General features: G+C 35.6%; 1 protein-coding gene across 1 annotated transcript in view; it reads right to left on the bottom strand.

Moving 5' to 3' along the window:
• Znf407 (zinc finger protein 407) overlaps positions 1 to 12,891 on the bottom strand; it is a 430,584-nt gene that overhangs the window by 220,740 nt on the left and 196,953 nt on the right.

Below are 12,891 nucleotides of genomic sequence, written 5' to 3'. Positions count from 1 at the left end.
TTTTTAACAAACGGTGCTGGCAAAACTAAATACCCATATATGGAAGAATGAAATAAGATCCCTTTCAACCTGTACAAAAGTCAATTCAAAGTGCATCAACAATTATGCATTAGACCAGAAACACTGCAACTACGAGAAGAAAACCCAGGCTCAATTTGTGAGGGCACCCACTTCCATAACAATACCTCTAAAGCTCAAGAAATAATAGCAAGAGCCAATAAGCGGGATGGCATCGAATTAAAAAAACTTCTGCATTGCAAAGGAAACAAGAGCAGGAAAAGGGAGCACAGATTGAGAAAAAAAACTTCGACAGTTACTCCCCCACTAGGGGATTAATACATAGAATATATATATAAAGAACTCAAAAAACTTCACATTAAAAAAAATGATAACCCAATCAACATGTGGCCAGATTTCTCAAAAGAAGAAATACAAATGGCCAACAAATATATGAAAAAAATGTTCAACATCCCTAGCAACCAGGGACATACAAATCAAAACTACACAGAGATTTCATTTAACTCCAGTGAGGATAACAATCATTAAGAATACAAATACTAATATATGCTGGCAAGTATGTGGAGGTACAATCATATGTTCTGGCGGACTGCAAATTAGCACAATCACTTTGTAAAGCAGTATGGAGACTCCTTGAAACAACAGCAAGGAAATCACCATATGAACCAGCTATCCCATACCTTGGTATTTATCCAAAAGAACTAAAATCAACATACTGTAGTGATACAGGGACGCTAATGTTTAAAGCAGAACAATTTACAACAGACAAGTTATGGAAACAGCCCAGATGTTTGTCAAAGGATGAATGGATAAAGAAAATGTGGTATATATAATACATAAGAGATTCTATTCAAACATAAAGAATGAAATTATGGCATTTGCTAGTAAATGAAAGGAACTGGAAAATACCTATTCAGTCACAAAGCCAGAATTAGAAAGTCAAGGGTCAAATATTTATTTTATGTGAAGTTAGAGCAAAATAAGAGAATTAAGGGGTGGGAGACTATGCAAATAGAAAGGAGATGAGTGGAGTTGGGGAGGGGACTGGGGTGGAGGGAGGAGGGAATGGAAAATGGAGGAACTACAGAATGAAGGTGATCAAATTATACTTATATATGAAAACACCAGAGTGAATGTCATCTTTGTGTGTGTTTATGTATGTGTATGTGTGTTTGCATGTAAATGTATAGATGTGTGTATATACACATAGAGTGTGAGCACATGTATGCACCACTTTAAAAACTATAAATAAATATAAAGAATACCAGCAGAGTGGACAAAGGGCAACAGGGAGAGTGAGGAAGGGAGAGAAAGTACCGGAAACTGAAATGAAGTAAATTATATTCAATGCATGTATGACTATGTAAAAATGAACCCCAATATTAAGCACAACTAAGAGTAATAATAAAAACATTAAAAAAGAAAACTATATATATGTAAAAAAAATGAACTTAAAATACTAAAGTTATATCAGGAATTCATGAGAGAAGTTGAAATAAGAAATAGGATTCAATTTATATGCATTACCAGATAAAAGAGGATAGTAGTTGAATATACAGGCTCTGAACATAGACCAGGTGGCTTTCATCTTTACTTCCATACATGCACACTACATGAACTTCGACAAGTTGCTTAAAAAACCCTTCTTTAAATGGTATTCAACATATGTTTGATTATTACTGAGAAAAAATTAAAACTTGTTTTTCATTGGAGATGGGACAAAGGGGTATTAAAGACAAGAGAGCAACAGAAACCAACATGCTCCTGACGGAACAGTAAGGGCATGGTGATCTGTGCTGGTCCACGATATATCTGTGTGTTTGAAATTTTCTAAAGAAAATATTGGGAAAAAAATCTAAAAACAAAGAAAATGTAGGTAATATCTAACTTTCAAAAATAAAATCACATATCCTAGCATAAAAGTGTTTATAAATAATGAATTAAAACAAACCATTATGAGTTTTATGATACATGTAAATTTTTAGGAGTGAATGTATATTTTTTTCTTGTTTGGTATCAGGAATTAAAACCAGAGGTGCTTTTATAACTATGCTACATTCCCATCCCTTTAAAAATTTTGAAATTTTGAAACAGAGTCTTGTTATGTTGCTTAGGGCTTCAGAAAGTTGCTGAGGCTGGCCTGGAACTTGTGATCCTCCTGCCTCAGCCTCCCCAGTCTCTGGGATTAAAGGCATAACCACACCCAGCTAACAGTACAAATTTTGTTACGTTTTGAGCTAAGGCCTTTTATTTCTTTGACTTTACATTATGAAGAGAAGTTCTGAAATAGAAGACTAGTCAATCAAAGTGATATAATGTTTTGATTTTTTCAATAATATCAATAAAACTTGCAGATTTAACAAGTGATACCTATTTTAGAATAATGAATTTATAAGTCTACATGAAAAACTTAAAAAGTGCTATAGGAATCACTGATGTATTATTTGAATATCTTCAACAAATATATAAAAATAAAACCAAAGTTCCACCTAAATGTGTAAGAACCATTTATGCAATTAGATCACACTGGTTTTTAAAAGAATATAAAAAGATGATCATTTAAAGAAAATATTCTAATCCTCCAACTTAACTTACAAATAAAAATGTATGTGTGTGTTTGCTTACTTCTGCCCTTGCAAATACTATCCACAATATTAGGGCAACAGAAGAACAATTCTTAATGATTATTCTTCAAAATAAGAATACTCAAATACCTGTAATCCCAGTGGCTTGGGAGGCTGAGGCAGGAGGATCACAAGTTCAAAGTCAACCTTAGAAACTTATGGAGACCCTGTCTCAAATTAAAAACCATTAAAAAGGCTGGGGATGTGGTTCAGTGGTTAAGTGCCCCTGGGTAAAATTCCTGGTGCCTCTCCTCCACCCCCCACCCACATGAAAAAGAAAAATAATAGTTTAAACTAGTTTGACAACAGATTTACATATAAATCAATCCTTTAAAAACGGTTCAAATAAACAAAATTTATGAATTTTACAAAGTAATACCAATCCCCCAAAAAGAGAGCATAATTTGCTCTGTGAATTTTCTTATAACTCCTAAATCATGCTTTCAATATTAGTTAGAAATGACATACTCCCACAGAGGGTAGACTGCAAACAATTCAGCGCAAAGGCATTCGGATGGGCACACCTGCTGCTGCATCACTTTTTCCGCCACTGAATGAGTAAGAATTTTTCCCTACTATTTTGAAGATATTAACAGTTCATGGTCTCTAGGAATTCTACCAAATGAAGAACTTCAATAGCTTACAGGATACAGAGAGAGTGCAAGCCAAAGCTCCTACTGCAGCACTGTAAAAGATGGGCTTGAATACAAGACTACATTCTCAGAGATGCTGAGGAAGCTGCAGGAGTTACTAGACCTTCATGACTTAAGATGAACTAGATGAAAGAGTCCCTACCAGCAAAGCTAAGACAGACGGTCACTTTTTCAACTTGAACATTTGGCAATTCCTGGTCGATTGTACTCATGGTTTTCCCAAGGAAAAGGTGCTCCACTGGAATGAAAGAAAAATAGCTGACTCTGACACAAGGCCCAGCGCTATGTGGGAAGTGGAAGGACACCCATATGCCCAGCTGATGTCTTTAGGAAATGGCTATGGTGGGTGGGGGGTTCAGGGACTAAGAGTGGTTTTCTGTGGCCCAACAACACAGAGGAGACAGTCTTATTAGAGAGAAGAGACATGCCACCAACAGTACCACCTGTAGTTCATCTGTGCAACTCTGAAGAAGCACAGCATTAGACCCTAAGGAAATAAGTTCAAGACTTCTACAGGACTCAAACAGACCTGCTACATTCATCCAGGGCTGAGGCTCAGGAAAGAGGGCACACACGGCTACCTGGATTCAAACAAAGCACTGAGAGTTCATAAGAAAAGACAATGACAGAACACAGGAGAATAAAATACCACACAAATTGCAAGCCAGGTTCCATGCAGCTCAATCCCTTGTTAGACAGTGGTTCACTTCCTAATCTTCCACCTAACATAAAAGGTCCTCCTCCCCATCAGAACAGACCATCTGGGCCTCTGTGGTTTTTAACACACTACACTGTGCATACAACCAAGAAATCACCACTTAAATAAGGAAAAAGAAAATGTAAACAATAATCACAGACAAAAGTGCAAAAAACTTTCAAATAACTGTAGTTGCCACTTTAAAGGAAAGATGAAAATAAAGGAAAAAAATAAAATGAAAAAGATGGAGAACTGCACAGCAGAGTTTTATCTATATTTAAAAATGATGCGAACATTTTAAAACCATAGATGAAATACAAAAAATGAATTTAAATGAAATATAAAAAATGAATTAAAATGAAAGAGTTTGGATAGTTTTAGGATCACAAAATATGGTTAATGTTTAAGAAAATATATTGCTTACTGTGATTTAAATGTTACATAACGTATGCATGTATCAAAACCTCATAGATTATTTCATATATATGTACAATTTTTGTCAATTATAAATAAATAAATAAATAAATAAATAAATATTTCATTAAGCATTCACTGACTGAGCCTGGCAAGGTGGTATACACCTGTAATCCCTGTGACTAACAATGCTGAAACAGAAGGATATAAGTTCAAGACCAGACACAGCAACTTAGTGAGACCCAGACTCAAACTTTTAAAAAGAAAAGGTGGCAGGGGGCGGGGGGCGGGGGGGGGGGGCGCCACTGGGAGTGTACATCAGAGATAAAAGTGCCCCTTGGTTTGATCCTCAATATTCTCCTCCCCGCAAAAAGAAAAAAGAATTCTTAAAGAATTCATTGGGTGACTTGGAAGAACAACAGATATGCAAAGGACAGTATTTGTGAATTCTAAAAGAGTCAATAGAAAATATGAAATTAAAGACTTAGGAGATTAATGGAACAGCAAAACATTTACTTCCCATGGATCAATTTATATCAGAAAAGAATCACTGTAAGAGTTGACTTGGAATTTCTTCAAGGAGGAACATTATCTTTAGATTTTCTCCACAGAATACACCAATAAATATAAGTTGTTGATACATGCATATGAATATCCATACCATGCCACTCAATAAGCACTTCTCTATTCATTCGTTTGTACCTACAATGGACTCTGTAGAATGAGATTAATTTTTATAAATGCAATTGATCCTACCATAATGATAAAATACAAACACAATACAAAACATCTATAGTATATAAACAACATACTAAGTCTTTAGAACTCCATATATAAGCCTCAGAATTGTAACATCTCAATGGTATGTTTACTATTAGTTTCCATCAAACTATTTCCTTCCAATAATAAATATACAGACACAAAAGTTAAAATTTAAAACTCCTTCAATAACAAATGCAATTCCAATGAAAAATACATTTACTAATTATCAAACGTTTTATAGATTTTATTACTTCAAGCAACTATGCAGTCGTTAATAATTGTAATAATAATACTTGCTAGATGTTTTTAATACCTAGAGTATTATGGCCAACTTTATTAAAAAATAAAAACATACTTCAATGCAGTATGTGTGTGTACAGTTGTTCCATGGTACCCATAGGGGAGTGGATCCAGGGATGACCAGAGATATGAAAATCCTCAGATGCTCAAGTCCCTTATCTAAAATGGTACAGTATTTGCATCATGTAACTACACACATCTTCCTGTATACTTTAAGTCATCTCTAGATTAGTTATAATACATAACACAATTACTTGGAAAATAATGACACATAGAAAAGTCTGTATCTGTTTTTTAATGGTGTAATTTTTTTAAAATATTGGGTTGTATCTGCAGATACAGAGGGATGATACACACTATCATACAGAAATGGCAGGATGATTAGCAAAATATCTCCACATAAAATACTTAAAAGTAAAATTGGTGGGGGAGGGGAAAGAAATATGAGTTCAAAAAGAATAATAAGTATAAATTTTCTGACAGTTAAAAAACATGTATTTTTAAGTGAATGATGGGGACATCAATCGTGACATTCACATTCTTTTGCATACATTTTAAGAGGCATGAGATTTATTTCACAATGTAAATTTTTATTCTACACTAGAAATTACATCCTGCCCAACTATTTATACTTAGGACAAAAATGTTTAGGTGTCACTTACAAGCAGGGAGAGCGACAGCACTCTGAAGAACGCTGCTGGGGAACTCAGAACTGCCTGCAGTGCCACTCCCACCGCTCTTCAGAGAGTCCTGGCCCATCAGAACCTTTGCAGGATTATCTGTGGCATGAGGGAGACACACTGCTCCCCATGACTCTCAGACGACTTGTGACCTGGCTGTTGAGTCTGTTTAAAGCACCTGCCTCCACGCGTTTGTCATCACCACAGTGACCACACGTCCGTAAATCAAGGTGAACACACTTGGATCCTGTTTCCCCATGTCTGCACTTTCTATTCCCTCTGCCTGGAATACTCTGATATATTTTTTTCTCATCATTCAAGTTTCTAGCCTAAATGCCTCAGGACACATGGGCTCTCTCTGTATTATTTCTCATAACTACATGTGAGTCTGTAATTGTCCCAAATACAGAGCTGCTTTCCCTAAAAAGTCTGAAAGTCACTTGCCCCTCACCCACCTGCTACTAGTGCAATATCACTCTCTCCACAGCATGTACTGCTTTCCGACTCTCCTTTAGGAACTGAAGCTCCGGGTAAAGAGTGTCTAACTTACTTTTATAGTTTGGATGGGCACCCCCAAAGGCCTGAGTGCTAAGGGCGTGATTTCCAGGGAGGCACTTATCAGAAGGTATGGAACATCAGGAGGTGGGGCCTAATGGGAATCCTCTGGCCAACGTTATGATCTTGAAGGGGACTGTGGGACCCCCAGCTGCTTCCTTTCACTTCTCCTCCTGGTTGAGGAGGTGAGCACTTTGCTCCATCAGGTTCTCCCTAACATGGCCACCCAGCACGCCTACCAGAGGCTCCAAGTCCATTGGTCCATCAATCTTGGATTGGAATCTCCAGAACTTTGGAATCACCAAAATAAATCTCTTTAGAATTATCTCAGGTATTTCACTATAGTAATGAAAAGCTAACGCACTCACCACTCTATTACTAGAACTTAAAACTTGGCAGAATCTCAAAAAAATTTTGGTCAAATTCACAATACCTATGAGATTAACATGATTTAACTGTACCACCAAATTCTGGATGTAAAGAATTCTCCTCTGTCTTTTGACACTTAATCTCATTTAATTTATTCCTAATGAAAATATTCTAAGAAAAATGTTATCTGCCACATCTTTAATTGAGTAACCTGAGTATCAGGGGAGGAGTAATTATGCCAGATATCAGTTGATAAAATGGCAAGGTTAGGGTTAAAATTCAGGTCCTGGGTTTTAATAATCATGTGCTAGATTTCATTCATTATAACATATTATTTCCCTTAATTTTAATTTATTATTTCATTTGATCCTCAACACAGTCACCATGTTCTCATATCAGTTTTACAGCTAATGAATGGAAGACTTAAAAGTCAGAAGAGTCCAGGGAAATGAAGTTACTGAGGGACACAGCTGGCACTCAGGTCTCCAGGCTTCATTCCACAATCCTACATAGGCACAGACTGAAGCAGAGAGTGAAAGTTACTAACACAGTGTCTCAGAGTGACATAAAAGACTGAAAAAAAATACTTGGGTTAACTGGTTATTCTTCAGATGCCAACGTGCCACTGTCAAAAGCTTAGGAGTTTAGAGCATCACAGCTTTCCTCAGATATGATGAAGAATTGGGTTAAGGACATCAGTCATGCTAATGAAAATGTAAGTGGTCCAAAGGAAGTGGGAGGCTGCAGAAGTGGGACCCATATGCCTGTCATCACAGTGCGTCAAGGACAGCCCCTGCTCTGGAGGGTGCAGTCACCCTAAGGATATACCCATTGGCTTGGAGTCTGGGTATATATTAAAAAGTCATTTAAAACTTGGGGTAAGAATCTTAAATGATTCAGAAAGATTTACTTCATTTTAAAAAAACTAGTATCTGTGAAACAGGAAAGTACTTATAATGTATGTATCAATATGGTCTTCAGGCAAAAAAAGAAACAATCACAGTAAATAGGTTGAGATTTCAAGTAGAAGAACTATGATTTTCTCACCACAACACCAGGCCAACTCTTTGTACAATGCTCAAACTGCCTTAAAATAATGACCAATTGCAAACTTAAAAACTGTGAACTGCTAACAAAATCACAGATGCAAGTACTACAAATCTTCTCTGTCCTGCCAGTGTAGCTGGATGCACTGTCGCAGCGTCCTTGCCCTCACCAACTGCTCCCATCAGCAGGAAAGCACTGCTTGGACAACATAAGGTAGGTCTGTATTCCAAAGCACTATCTATTTTAAAGGTACAATTTTTATATTTCTCCTATTTCTTACCACAATAAAAAGTTGTAGGGAAAACAAAAGATAATTATGGTATCCAAAAATCCAATAATGCTAGATTTAACAGTATGCTTATGTTGCAGTCTGCTTCCAAACAATTTGCATTGAAAATGTAAGCAGGTATTTATCTTTATCACTACAACTATAAATAGGAAATTATAAATCACATATTGTGACAGCTCAAGTAGAGATTTCAGGAGCAGAAAGCAGAAAGACTTTCAGCAATACATGACAAATTCAATTATTTATTTACACTTAAATCTCGTAAAAATGTAATCAAATTTTAAAATGCAATCAATGCAGTTTTTTAAATGATATAAAATGATGAAAGACAAGACAATTTTCATTGTAGACATTGTGATCTAAGAGCCTACTTGAAAAGAGAAAGGGAACAACTTTATCATGGTGGATGACTATGTTCTAGAAAGGTCTTTCATCATACAAAAATGCACCGCCTATAATATAACTTCAACATGATGGGAATAGAGGTCATTGTTAAAAGTAAACTGTTGTTCTAAGGCAACTTTTAATTTGTGCACATAATGTAAATTGCTATGGTAAATGCACGTCAGGTCACCAAAATGACGGTAGCTGAATTCAGATGTGACCCAGCAGCCCAGGTGTTCAGGAAAAGTGCTGTTAACAGTGAGGATTGATGATCTAATCAAACTGTCACAGCCAGATCCTCAGCAGGGTGGTTGGAGGGAGGTGGAGGAGGATAATATTCAGAAAGCAAGCACATGCTTAGTGTTACTTTAAATTGATGCTGACATTTTCAATTGTGAAAAGAAATTTTTTCCTAAGTAATATAGGAAACAACTCAGCTAACCTTCCGGAGGATATCAGGTAATCATAGTAGGTTGTTAGGCAAAAGCTAACTTCTCAGAAATGTGAGCACATACAAAAATATAAAATAAAATAATCAGATGTTTTAGAGATTTACTATAGTAATCAACATTTTAATTACTTTCTGTTTTCTTAGATGTACAGTACTACTGCAATAGTCTTTACATGTACAAAGCAATATTTTTTGCCTGATACTTATATTCACTGGTGAAAAATTCCTACAAGAATACAAATAATCAAGAGTCACATGCTAATAAATGTAAAACTTCTAACATCACATGTTATTGAGAATAATTAATATGTCACATGGCACAAATACAAAAATGTGATAGTATAGTCATTAAAAAAAAACCTGGGGCTGGTTTAGCTCAGTTGGTAGAGTGCTTGCCTTGCAAGCACAAGGCCCTGGGTTCAATCCCCAGCACCGCAAAAAAAAAAAAAAAAACCTGAAATATTCAGGTGTTTTAATTTTGTCTTCTTTGGTGCTAGGATTCGAACCCAGGGCCTCACACATGCTAGGCACAAATTACCACTGAGCTACACCCCCAATCCCAAGAGGGTTTCTGTTGTAGGTTTTAATTAATTGATGATGGAAATTTTAAAAACCCAAGTATCTAATTTTTAAATAACTCTTCCTCCCAGAAAAATTAACAGACTGGTCTATACATGCGTGATGACTGACAAATAATTCAAAATATACAAAGAGGTATTACTAATTTTTTTTCTTTCAGACAGTAAAATACGTCCAGCTTAAACTGAAAAAAGTTTTGAGCCAGTATTTCCAGTGCAGGTTACATCAGTTTTTAAAAGTGCTCACAAAGACTTTGGACCTACACATTCCTGTTATTCTGTATTCTTGGCAATGTCTTAAGCTTTCGATATGCAACCTTTACTCTGCAGCCAAGGACAATCAAGTTTGTTAAATTGCTTCATGTTTCCAAGGCATGCTATGAAGTAGTCTCATGAAAATTTTTCGCCCCGTCATTCCTGACCTTTTGCAAACCATGCTGCAGTATGTATTAATATTGATAAAAAACACATTATCTCTGTCATTCATGACAGACAAACAGACCCAAGGTAACATAACAGTGTCCCTGCATCTTAAGACACATAAATATGACAAAAGTAAAAACACCAAACTTTCTTGTTCTGTGGAATGAGAATAAGCTTATACATTTTCTGGTAAGGTTGATCCACACTTTGAAATCTGCCTTTAAAGTTGTTCTAATGAAATCTAAGGAGATATTAAAGAAACTAGAAACTACATAAAGCAATTCAGAAAAGACTTAACTATTCCTAATATAAGGAAAATATTTTTCACTCAAAAATTAACACTTTGCATCCTTAATGATATAAAATCAATTTTGAGATTTTGTTTTCTTTTTCTTTTTTCTTTCTTTTTTTTTTTTTTTTTTTTTTTAGTATCAGGGAATTGAAGCCAGGAGCATTTGAACCCATTGAGCCACATTCCCAGTCCTTTCTATTTTTTATTTTGAGACAATTTCACTAAGTTGCTTAGGGCCTCACTAAAATGCTGAGGCTAGTCTTCAAATTGCAACTCTCCTGCCTCAGCCTCCTAGCCACTTGGATTACAGGCATATGCCACTACACCTGGCAACACTTTCAATTCTTTACAAAGAAAAACCCCATAGACACTCTCAATGCCCAAGGATTAGGAAACCTTTTCCAGGCAGTGAAAAGTATCCAGGGTTTCACCAACCTAGGCAAGTCTGGCAGCAGCACATCATAAGCCAGAGGGCAGGGATGGAGAGAATCCACAGGAAGGGCCACACTGTCAGCTGGAACAGCCTCCCACCTTCACAGAGCTGCTCCAGACTCTCACAAGAGCACACTTACCCTGGCTCAGGACTGGGTGGAGCATGTCAATGCAGGGCAGTTTCAGAGCTTTCATTTAGCTTGATGGGTTGACAAAAATGGCTAAAAATTATGGGGTGGTTGAGATGGGCTTAGCCCTCACTAAACTATCACTGGGAATCAATAAAAATCTGAAAATATATATTTTTTAAAAGAAAACATTATGCCAATTCCAAAAGTTGTAATTATTAAGTAACATATAGCTTGAAATATGTTAGAATTCCCGCACATTGACAAAGCTAAAAAAAAAAAAAAAGAAAAAGAAAAACAACCAGAAAAACCCCCTATCTTTCCATTAGTTGGCTGAGCATTGATATACATTAAAACTAGTAGACATAAAACACATGGAGTATAAAGGACTGGTTTACGTGTGTTTCTCTTCTACATAATTATTATTCAAAATTTCAAATAACAATATTTCACAAAATTTTCTATCAAAACATTTTTCACAAAAAGGGAATGATTAACAGAATTTCAGAACTGACTTGGAGCAAAGCAAATCAGAATTTCTTTGAAAATTTACATTTTTAGTATTTCCTACAAATTTTGGATTTATTTTAATATAAAAATAATATTCTCCCCACTTGCTTCAAAGTGTACAACAAAATGATTACAATGCACTGCTGGCAGAAGCATAAAGTGGAAGACTGACCACATTGTTGCCTTCACCACAGTAATGCCAGTTGTGGAATTTACACTACAGAAATAACTTGGAAAAGATTTAGATATATCATTGTTTACAAAGTAAAAAGTAGTATAAATGCCCATTAACCAGGAAATTGTGATATCATGATACATACAAACAATAGATCATTAGGCCATTAAAAGTAAATAAACTGACAAGAAATAATGTCCATAACTTATGGACTAACAAATCAAGCTGCATAACACTGTGTGCATGTGGGTGTGTGTGTGTGTGTATGTGTGTGTGTGTGCGTGTGTTGAGCACTGAGAGATATTCTCACTGAGGGACATTACAAAAAGATAAAAAAGTGACTATCTTTGTACTTTGTATTTAAATAGGTTGATCCGATTTTTAACAAATATAAAATATTTTATTTTATTAAAGCAACTCTGACATGAAATGAGAAAAAAGAAAATGGCTATACAGCATTTGTAAGGAAGATCAATTTCTACCAGCAAGGTCATGTGATCCATATTTGGAAGGCACTGCATACTTTGAAGACTATGGAATGTTTATTGTCTATATAGAGTAATTCACATCCCTCTCCTGTCATTTCCACAAGGAGCAGCACAAATTAAGAGGAAACTGGAAGGAGTCATAGTGCTCACCACTGCCACAGGCGGCGCCTCCACGTGAAGCACACAGGCCGACGTGGGTCTGCATCTACCACACTGTGACACTCACAGGCAACAAAGGGAGTGAATCAACACACCTAACTATATCTCTGCCACCTGTTATGAAGTTCTGGTCAAAATATTAAATGGAATCTTAACCATAGGATGCAACAATCTATACTACAAGTGTAATATGTGTACCTGGTTTTCATTTTTATAATACAATTGAGTAATACTTAGAAAGTATGATTAACATCTTATATTTTTTAGCTACACCATCATTTATCATATACTAGATAAAAACAGTAAAAACTGTAGTTAAGGGTTGATAATCTAAATAACTTATATATGTAATATATAAACTATTACTTCCAAGTGTTTAAATGGGAATTATAATGAAATATTACTAAAAGTATGAACTGTTTATTTTCTAACTTGTTTTAATGAAAGAACAAAGGGAAACACA

Source organism: Sciurus carolinensis, chromosome 15, assembly GCF_902686445.1.
Source record: "Sciurus carolinensis chromosome 15, mSciCar1.2, whole genome shotgun sequence".
NCBI lineage: Eukaryota > Metazoa > Chordata > Mammalia > Rodentia > Sciuridae > Sciurus > Sciurus carolinensis.
Note: the sequence above shows the minus strand (reverse complement) of the source record. Positions and strands in the feature narration are given on the sequence as shown.